The sequence below is a fragment of the Jaculus jaculus genome, chromosome 18, assembly GCF_020740685.1.
Source record: "Jaculus jaculus isolate mJacJac1 chromosome 18, mJacJac1.mat.Y.cur, whole genome shotgun sequence".
In the NCBI taxonomy this organism is placed as follows: Eukaryota; Metazoa; Chordata; class Mammalia; order Rodentia; family Dipodidae; genus Jaculus; species Jaculus jaculus.
In genome coordinates this window covers 48,573,310-48,583,198 of record NC_059119.1, presented here as the reverse complement: position 1 = coordinate 48,583,198, position 9,889 = coordinate 48,573,310, and positions in this window count along the sequence as shown.

Genomic DNA, 9,889 nt, shown 5'->3' with positions numbered 1-9,889 from the left:
TAATGCATTCTAAAACTGAGAACTTGAGAAGAGTGTGTTCTTGGAAATTAAAAGTGCTGTTAAAAAAAACATGATAAATGTGAGGGAGAAAAAAATAAAGTAAAAGATATAGGGAATGATCCAATAGCTAATGAAAAGTTATACTAGAAAGAAAAAAAAAAAAAACGCAGGGTAAAGTACATGGAATTATCCAAGAAAGTACAAAGGATAAATTTCCAAAGCCAGAGGAACAGTCCTTAGCATCAGCAGAGCCTCTGTAGTCAGCACAATGACTGGAAAAGACCCACAACAAGACATAGCCTGACAAACTTTCAGGACATTAAGTAGAATAAAAAACAAGGGGGAAGCCGGGCGTGGTGGTGCACGCCTTTAATCCCAACACTCGGGAGGCAGAGGTAGGAGGATCACCATGAGTTCAAGGCCACCCTGAGACCACATAGTGAATTCCAGGTCAGCCTGAGCTAGAGCGAGACTCTATCACAAAAAAAAAAAAAAAAGGAAAAGAAAAAAAAAAAACAGGAGGGGAATCTAAGAAGGTCCAAAGAGAAAGATCAGATCTCTATGAATGAATCATAACATGACACCAGACTTCTCCACAAAACTAGATACCAGCAGGTAATGGGGCAACGCTCAGAACATCTCCCCTGTCATTGTGCTAAGAAGCTATGTGAGCTGCTGGGGAATAGAAGTCACCGACAGTGTGAACAGTGGATCCCGCAAGCTATAAAATCAACCTGCCAGGCAAGATGGACCCACCGCTGGAATAGCGGCATAGCAGTTATGGTGGTCATCAACTGCTCTCTGATCGGATATGAGGCCTGCTCAGGGTGAAGGAATTCATTCCAGGTACTGAGAACCACGTAGAAGCCTAATGCTTGGAAAGTCATAGACACTCCTGCCTCAGCCTCCCATACACTGGGATTATAGGCATGAGCCATCACATCTAGTTTGGAAAATGTAAATCTTAAGCAATGAAATATTTTCACACTCAGAATTCCACCAATAACCGAAAAGTTGGTAAATGGAGAAATAGATAAATAAACTTTAGGTATCGTGTACATGACTGTGCCCATCATATGGGGAATTCACCTGGGATTGCTAGATAAAATATATTATGGGATATTTGTGACCTGTTTCCCACCATTAATCTGGCAACCCTAGATTCACTGAAAATCAGATCAAGAGGTTACCTCTGATCAGTGGACTAAAGGTGGATGAGGGAATATATTATATTTTTATCATATGTGCATATATATACACACTATCTGATTCAAAATCATATATGTATGTTTTTGGTAACATATATTTGTTCAGTGAATTTATGAACTCATTCCCTTATTTTGAATATATGGGAAGAGATACTTCCTTTTTTAGAGCCAAAGTATCATGTATCCTAGGCTACCTTTGAAATCCCTATGTAGCTGAGGATGACCTTGAACTTCTGAATCTCCTGCCTCCAACTCCCATGTGCTGGGATTACAGGCATGCACCACCATGACCAGTTTATGTGTAGCTGGGAATCAAGTTCAAGGCTTCCTACATGCTGGGACAACACTATCTGCTGAGCTATATCGTTGGCCCTAAGGAATGTGATTTTATTTTTTTAATCATTGCAAGTATTTATTTATTTACTTTGGCATTTATGTGTGCATTTATGTGTGAGGACACACGTATGTGCACAGGTGTGCAAACACATGTGTGCATGTGAAGCCAAAGGACAAACTCCGGTGTTATCCTTAGAAATGCTATCCACCTTTTTTTTTTTTATTTTTCTAAAAAGTTTTATTCAACCAGGGCATGGTGGTTCATGCCCTTAATCCCAGCACTCAGGAGGCAGAGGTAGGAGGATTACCATGAGTTCGAGGCCACCCTGAGATTACATAGTGAAATCCACGTCAGCCTGGACTACAGTGAAACTCGGCCTCAAAAAAAGAGAGTTTTCTTCATTAATTTGAGAGAGGGAAACAGGCAGAGAGAGAGAGAGAGAGAGAATGGTCATGACAGGTTCTCCAGCCTCTGTAAACAAACTCCAGATGCACGCACCACCTTGTGCATCTGGCTTATGTGGGTCTTGGGGAAGTGAACCTGGGTCCTTAGGCTTTGCAGGCAAGTGCCTTAACCACTAAGCCATCTTTCCAGCCCTGTCCATGTATTTTTTTTAATTTAATTTATTGGTTTTCTTTTCAGAAAATACAGGCAGTTTGGTACCATGGTTTAGGCTCATCCATGATCTACCCCCTCCCATTGGACCCTCCTTGTTGATGTAAATGGGTCGTGCATTGTGGAGTTAGCCCACAGTTATTGGTACAATAAATGTCTCTGCATATCATAACCCAACATGTGACTCTGACATTCTTTCTGGCCCCTCTTCTGCAAAAGTTCCCTGAGCCATGTTGGGTTCATTTTTGGTCTGCTTCAGTGCTGAGGTGTTGGGGGCCTCTGAGGCTCTGGCTCTCTGATTTGGTAGGAGTTGATTTTTCTCTGTGTTGGTCTCCTTCCCCTTTGTGCTGGTATCCCGTTCATCAGGAAAACAGCACCCTTGCTTGTTTCGCCAATTGTCCTTAGTTTCAGTCGGGCCCCTTTTGAGGTATGTTGGGGCAGCTCTCTCCTTAGGATCTGCATCTATCTGAAAAAGAGAAGCAGATTCTCCAACGGAGAGTAAGTTAGCACCCGGAAAATTGAGATAACAATAACTTTTTTGATAGAGTTTGATAGTTGTAGGCCCTCTTGTAGCCCGTGATTGATGGTAGCTTGATATTGGAGAGTGGGCTTATGTTTGGGTATGGTTCTGACTTGTTTCCCAGCTCCATCTATGGGTCTCGTACCACTGAGGGGATCAGTTAGCCAAATCAAGAGCAGTTGGTTCCCCACCATGGCTGTGTGCCACTATTGCACTTGTGTGGGCATCACATCAGGTTATTTGTTGCTAATTAGGTTAGACAATGAGTTGCTTGCTGTCCACGTATTTTTGAGACAGAGTCTCTCAATGATCGAGAGCTCATCAATTAGGCTAGATTGGCTAGCCAGCAAGCACCAAAGATCCTCCAGTCTGTCTCACCTGTGTTTGTATTACAGGTGTGCACCACCACACCTGACATTGTTAAATGGCTACGTGAGTGGAAGTTGAGCTCAGGTGAGGTTCTCATGCTTATAAGGCAAGTACTTGACTTACTAAGCTATCTCCCCAGACCTATGTAATTTATTAATAGCATTTAGCATGACCCTGCTTCATTTAATACTTTAATTGCAACAGAGTTTCATTATGAAACTTGGGGCTAGTCCAGAACTCACTGTGTAAATCAGGCTGGCCTTGAACCTACTGTGATATTTTTTGCCTCTGCCTCTCAAGTTCTGGAATTAAATAGGCATGTATCACCATGTCTGCGCTTAATACATTCTAAACCAATATTTAAAAGACTATTGGTTAGACAGGATCCCATGTGGTAAGCCTGTCTGGCTGTTATGAATCTTGGGTACTTTGAGTATGCCAATACTATGGCGGGGGGGGGGGCGGGGGGGAGGTCCTTTGAGTCTAGGAATTTGGAGTTTAGATGAAGAGACAAGATATGCATTCTAGATAGAACATTTAACCCTGTGAGTGAAGTTCATTTCTATTACGTGTTTATTACTATTATTTAAAAATATTTATTTATTTAACAGAGAAAGAGAGAGAGAGACAATGGGTGCACCAGGGCCTCTGGCCACTGCAAACGAACTCTAGATGCAGGTGCCCCCTTGTGCATCCGGCTAATGTGGGTCCTGGGGAATCGAACCTGGGTCCTTTGGCTTTGCAGGCAAATGCCCTAACCGCTGAGCAATCTCTCCAGCCCCATCTATTACTATTATGAATGTTATAGGGGTTCAGCAGGGGGAGAAGACTAGAGGCAAGGCAGGGTTGGCAATGGGGATGACTCTTAAAGAAGGAAGAATGGAATTGCAAAGGGAAAAGGAAACACTCCAGGGCTTGTTTTCAACTCCACTTAGGCTGGGGGCATAGTTCAGTAGCAGAGCATGTGCTTATCAGGCATGAGGCCCTGGGTTCAGTCCTCAGCGCCTACTGACTAATATTAGTTAATAAGAAATAGAATACGCTTTCACAAAGGAGCTCCTGCCTCCTCTGCCCCAAGGCTAAATGCATTCCCAAACCTTAGCTAGGATACTCAACCAGTTGTTAAGATCCTTTCTGAAGTGATAAGGCCATGTTCAAAAGATGATGGGGTGCCAGGCGTGGTGGCGCACACCTTTAATCCCAGCACTCGGGAGGCAGGAGGTAGGAGGGTCGCCATGAGTTCGAGGCCACCCTGAGACTCCATAGTGAATTCCAGGTCAGCCTGGGCTAGAGACAGACCCTACCTCGAAAAACCAAAACAAACAAACAAAAAAGATGATAGGTGAGGTGGGGGTTCTGGAGAGATGGCTCAGCAGTTAGGCACTTGCCTGAGAAGCTTAATGACCTGGGTTCGATTCCCCAGGACCCACGCACAGCCAGATGCACAAAGCGGTGCATGCATCTGGAGTTAGTTTGCAATGGCTAGATGCACTGGTATGCCCCATTCTCTCTCGATTTTTCTTCTTTCTGTCCCTCTCTGCTGGAAAAATAAATATTAAAAAAAAAATTTTAAAAGATGATGGGGAACCACGGCTCCTGGGTTGAGTTTCTCAGCCTTGGCAGAGGTCAAGGTTAAGTTGCAGAAGAAAGTTGCTTATTTGATCAGTGAAGTGTAAAGTGTTAACCTTGTTTGGACAAAAATTTGAAAAACTGACTGTAAAAACCCATTTGTAAGGCAGATGAGGAAACTGAAACTCTGGCTCAGTATTTGATAATATGAAACTACTGTCTGGGCGTGTGTGTGTGTGTGTGTGTGTGTGTGTGTGTGTGTGTGTGTGTGTATCCCAACTGTGTGGCCCAGGCTGGACTTGGATAACAGTATATCCATGATACTTGGCTACTGTTGTGTTTTTTTTTAAATTTTTTTTGGTTTATTCTTACTTATTTATTTGAGAGTGACAGACAGAGAGAAAGAGGCAGAGAGAAAGAGAGAGAGAATGGGCATGCCAGAGCCTCCAGCCACTGCAAACGAACTCCAGACGCGTGTGCCCCCTTCTGCATCTGGCTAACGTGGGTCCTGGGGAATGGAGCCTCGAGCCAGGGTCCTTAGGCTTCACAGGCAAGCTCTTAACTGCTAAGCCATCTCTCCAGCCCTGTTGTGTTTTTTTTAAAAAAACTATTTTTTATTTATTTGCAAGCAGAGATGGGGGTGGGGTGGAATGGGTACATCAAGGCCTCTTGCCACTGCAAGTGAACCCCAGACACAACCACTACTTTGTGCATCTAGCTTTACGTGAGTATTGGGGAGTCCAGTGGCTTTGCAAGCAAGTGCATTTAACCACTGAGCCATTTCCCCATGCCTGTGGTCAATTTTTAAGCTTTTTAAAATTTTATTCATTTATTTATTTGAGAGAGAGAGGAGAAAAAAATGGGCACACCAGACGCCTCTAGCTATTTGCAAACGAACTCCAGATGCATGTGCCACCTTGTGCATCTGGTGTATGTGTGTACTGGGAAATTGGACCTAGATCCTCAGATTTTGCAGGCAAGCACCTTAACCACTAATCTCTTTCACTCTCATTCTCTCTCATATAAATAAACAAACAAAATTTTGAGAAAAAGAAGGAAAAAAAAAAAAGAAATAAGACTTGCAGTCAGGTTCGCACTGCTGGCAGAAAACACCCGACCAAGAGCAGCTTGTGTGTGGGGGGGGGGAATAAAGGTTTATTTTTACAGATTCAAGGGGGAAGCTCCATGATAGGAGGGGGAAATGATGGCAAGAGCAGAGGGTGGACATCACCTCCTGGCCAACATCAAGTGGACAACAGCAACAGGAGAGTGTGCCAAACACTGGCCAGGGGAAGCTGACTATAACACCCATAAACCCACCGGACCATGCATGGCATAAAGATAGCCAATCTCTACTTTCTGCTCTGCCATGCAATAGACGTGTGATGATGGGCAAAGACTTCACCTTTCTGAACTTCACAGTCTTTCATCTTTAATACACGGCTTGGCAGGTATGGAAGAACACCCACATTGTCTCATGGGAAGCAGAAAACATGGCAGTTAGATGTATGGCCTCCATATTGGGCCGTCTGGGTCTAAATGATAATTCTGTTGTCTGTGAATTAATGTAACTAAATTTTCTTGTGTCTTGGCTTCCTCAACTATACGGTGGGTATGGCAATAATAGTATCCATATTCACAGACTTCTGGTGAGGTCTAACTGGGGCGTTTCAAGTCCTTAGAGTCAAGTCTGGTGTGTGGTGATATCAGCTATCAATATTCTTTTCATTATTACTCTGTTGATCTTCTTCCATCAAAATACTCATGTTTGTAGAAAGCATTAGAACTTTTTAGGACTATTGTTATTGTAGCCAGGATTTTCATATCTAGAAATTGGGAGCTGTAGGCTCATGGCTTTAAGAACTCTCTTCCTCCATACACACACACAAAATCTCTCTCTCTCTCCTTTCAAAATACAGGCACGTACACAGTCTTACTCCGGGCCCTCATAACTCTTGGAAATTGCTAATACAACTGTAGGTTTAAAGAGCTCCTCATAGTGATCAATGTATTTGAAGCATGTGGGCTTTCTGCCCCCACCCCACACTGTGAGGTAGGCAAGCAAAGTATTGAATGTAATTAAAGGAGATGAGGAAATTTTCAGATGTGCTAATATTGCTCAAGGGCACATGTCATGGAACCCATAATGAAATTGAAAGATCCTAATTTCTAGTCTAAAAATATTTCCTGGATGATTTTCTCTCTCCCATCCTCCCTCCCACCTCCCCCGCCCCCAGCCCCTTTCTCTCTCTGGCAAAGTCTCGGTATGAAACAACGGCTTCTCTGGTCTGGAACTGGCCCTATATCCCAATCCAGGCTGTCCTGGACTTTACTATCCTGCCTCAGCCAGTGATTTTCTGCAATTACGGGCAGAAGCCACCTGCCTGAGTATCTCTATTACCTGTGCGTCCCCAAAGACCTGAGCAGCCACTTGCTGAAGATTCTCCAGGGGCAAATGACCCCTCCTCCTGTAACCCAGAATGAAACCAGTCCTTATCCAGAATGGAATTCCCCTTCCCTACAAAACTGTTGTAATCCCCTCCCCCCCCGTGCCCCACGTGGGGCACTTAAGAAGATCACCCCCAGTTCTGGACAAATCACACAGCTCTCCCCAAAAGGTAGAGATGGCCACAACCACCCTGCGGGAACATTGTCAGAATTAGGTAGAACATATGTGAAGGTACTGAGCAGGTAGTTAAAAAACAACAACAATAATAACAAAACAACTGAAATCCTTTCTCCACAAGGCCAGTGTGGCTGACCCAGCCAGGTGGCTACCCGGGCGCCCCTCAATGCAGGTGTGGGCAGAAAGGCACCAGGCACTAGACAGGTGACTTGAAGGTACGAGGCTCATAGTCTCCCACCTCTGAGAATTCTCACCTGTGAGCGCGCACCTGCTCTCATCAGTGACCAACGCCCTCATTTAGCAAATAACAGGGTTACTTACCAATTTAAAACCACGTTCAGCCCTCTGCTTACAGAAACCACCACCCCTCGGGAATGAGTTTTTAGTTATGTTTTTAAAATTAGCTGGCGCTTGAATTCCATTTTCCAATCCAAGTTTTTTTTTTTTTTTTTTTTTTTTTTTTGCTGTTATCTTTAAGGTCACAGAAACACGCAGGCCACGCGGACAGTCCAATCCCTGATATTATATTTAGGCTTTCGGAATTAAAAAGCCAAAATAAGTAAATAGATCATGCCCCCGGGGGATTTTATTTATTTATTTATTTATTCTGTGCTGAAAACTGGCCCCCAGACCCCTTCCTTTACACATCCAGGTGAACAGCTGAGAAAGAGGAGGGGAAGGGTCTGTCTATTCCGTGCTCCCCCCACCCAACATCCCCCAGTAATAGGGAAGAATCAGAATGCATTCTGGAGGGAGAAGAAAGAAAAGAAAAGGGGCAAAAAAAAAAGAAAAAAAAAATCAAGTGCTGATTGTCCCTTTAAGCCATTCCAATCACAGGCTTCCCACCGGGCCAGCTACCTTTTCTGCAGGCGAGGTCAGGCCCATCCAGGCCTGATGAACCCCCGCGGGCCGGCCTCTGCGCCCCGGCCTTGCTGGCCACACCTGGTTGTCGTCTGGCCCAGCCTTTCCCCCTTCCTCCCTGCCCGCCTGCCAGCCTGCCGGAACAGGAGCATTTAATTAAAGCCGCAAACCAGCCGGGGCTCCCCTTTTCTAAATCAGAGCTGCAGGCAACCCAGAGATAGCTTGGGTGGGTGGGGGGGCGGCTTTTCGGGAGAAGAGGGCTTCTCAGTTAATTTATGGCGCCCACTGGTCACCCCCACTTGGAGCAGCCAAGCTTCCAGCTTCATGGGGTGGGGAGGGGAGGAGGCAGTTGAAGCCTTTGTCTAAACACTTCTTTTGCCCCCAGAATATCTTAATTTTGCTGTTTGGATGTTTAATAAGGTTTTTTCCTCTCCCCCTCTCTCTCTTTAATTTTAATTGGCATGGTGCAGGCTCCCAGGCTTGGAGGGAAAGGACTAGCTTTTTTCCCAAGGCTGTGAGATATGCCAGCCTGCAGGACAGGAGGCTGTGGCGTGTCCCAAATCCCCCCACACCCCAGCACCCCAGTCAGCGAGGTCGGACATCCCTTTGGCCCAGGGGCATCACCCTTTCCTCTTTACCCCCAGCGCCTTAGGCCTGGCCTGGCACCCGCTTTCTTTCTCTCCCTGCAGGAGGTCGGAGGCAGGTGCCACCTCGTCCTGGTCCATCGTGGGAGAACCTTGGGTGGCCAGGGCTGGGCCCAGGCTTATTTCCGGCTGCAATTACAAAGACACGGTGCTGCCTTAATTAATTTCTCCTGGAAGGGGGCTCTGGGTTTTATTTTCCCCCACCCCAGCTGACATCTGAAACCCCTCAGTGGGAATCACGTGGAAACTAGTTTTTTTTTTTTTTAAAGGAGATCGTGGGCCATCCAAGAAAAAGTTCCTCCTTAAATCTGTCCTTGTCATTTCAAGTATGTAAGACCCCGAGTTTAAACACACACGAGAGAGAGAGAGAGAGAGAGAGAGAGAGAGAGAGAGAGAGAGAGAGAGAGAGAGGAGAGAGGAATGCCTTATCCGAATTTCAAGGCTGCCTGTTTTATTTTCCCAGGGTGGCATATCCAGTCATCATGTTGACAAATTAATGGTAGAGAATTAGTTGTACATTAAAAGATCTCAGTGGCGTTATGCGGCGCATTGTCATAAAATGATATAAAACAATAGGAAAATAAATGTAAATGAATTCCAGTTAGTGACATGTACAGCAACCAGACTGACATCTGTACGTGAGCGTCAGCGCGGGCGGGGCGGTGCCGGGGTGGGGGGGGGCGCAGATGCGGAGCTGGGGGGTGTTGGGGGGAGGTGATCTGCGGTGTCCCTCGGGGAGAAGATGCGCTGACCACAGTGGGCAGCGGGGAGGGGAGGAGGGGGAAATCTCCTCGGTGGGTGTGTGTGTGGGGGGGGGGGGAGAATGTGGAGGGGTGCAGCCAAGCAAGGGTTAAAGTGCTCTCCACGCCCCCCACCTCACCCCCCACACCCCCGGTGGTGGATGGCTTTCCAGGCCCCACCGAGAAAGTTTGCATTGGACGAGGCTGGAGCAATTTCAAGGGGCTGAGCTCCTTAGAAATCTTGGGTTGCGGAGGGGGGGGCAGAGGGGGTGCGCAAGGGCCGACGTGACGCGCAGGGATGGAGGGAGGGATGTGTGCGCGCCCTGCCCAGCCCTGGACACGCTAATTACAAGGATTCGGTTTCCTGACTCTGAAGGAATGCATTACCTGCAGCCGAGCA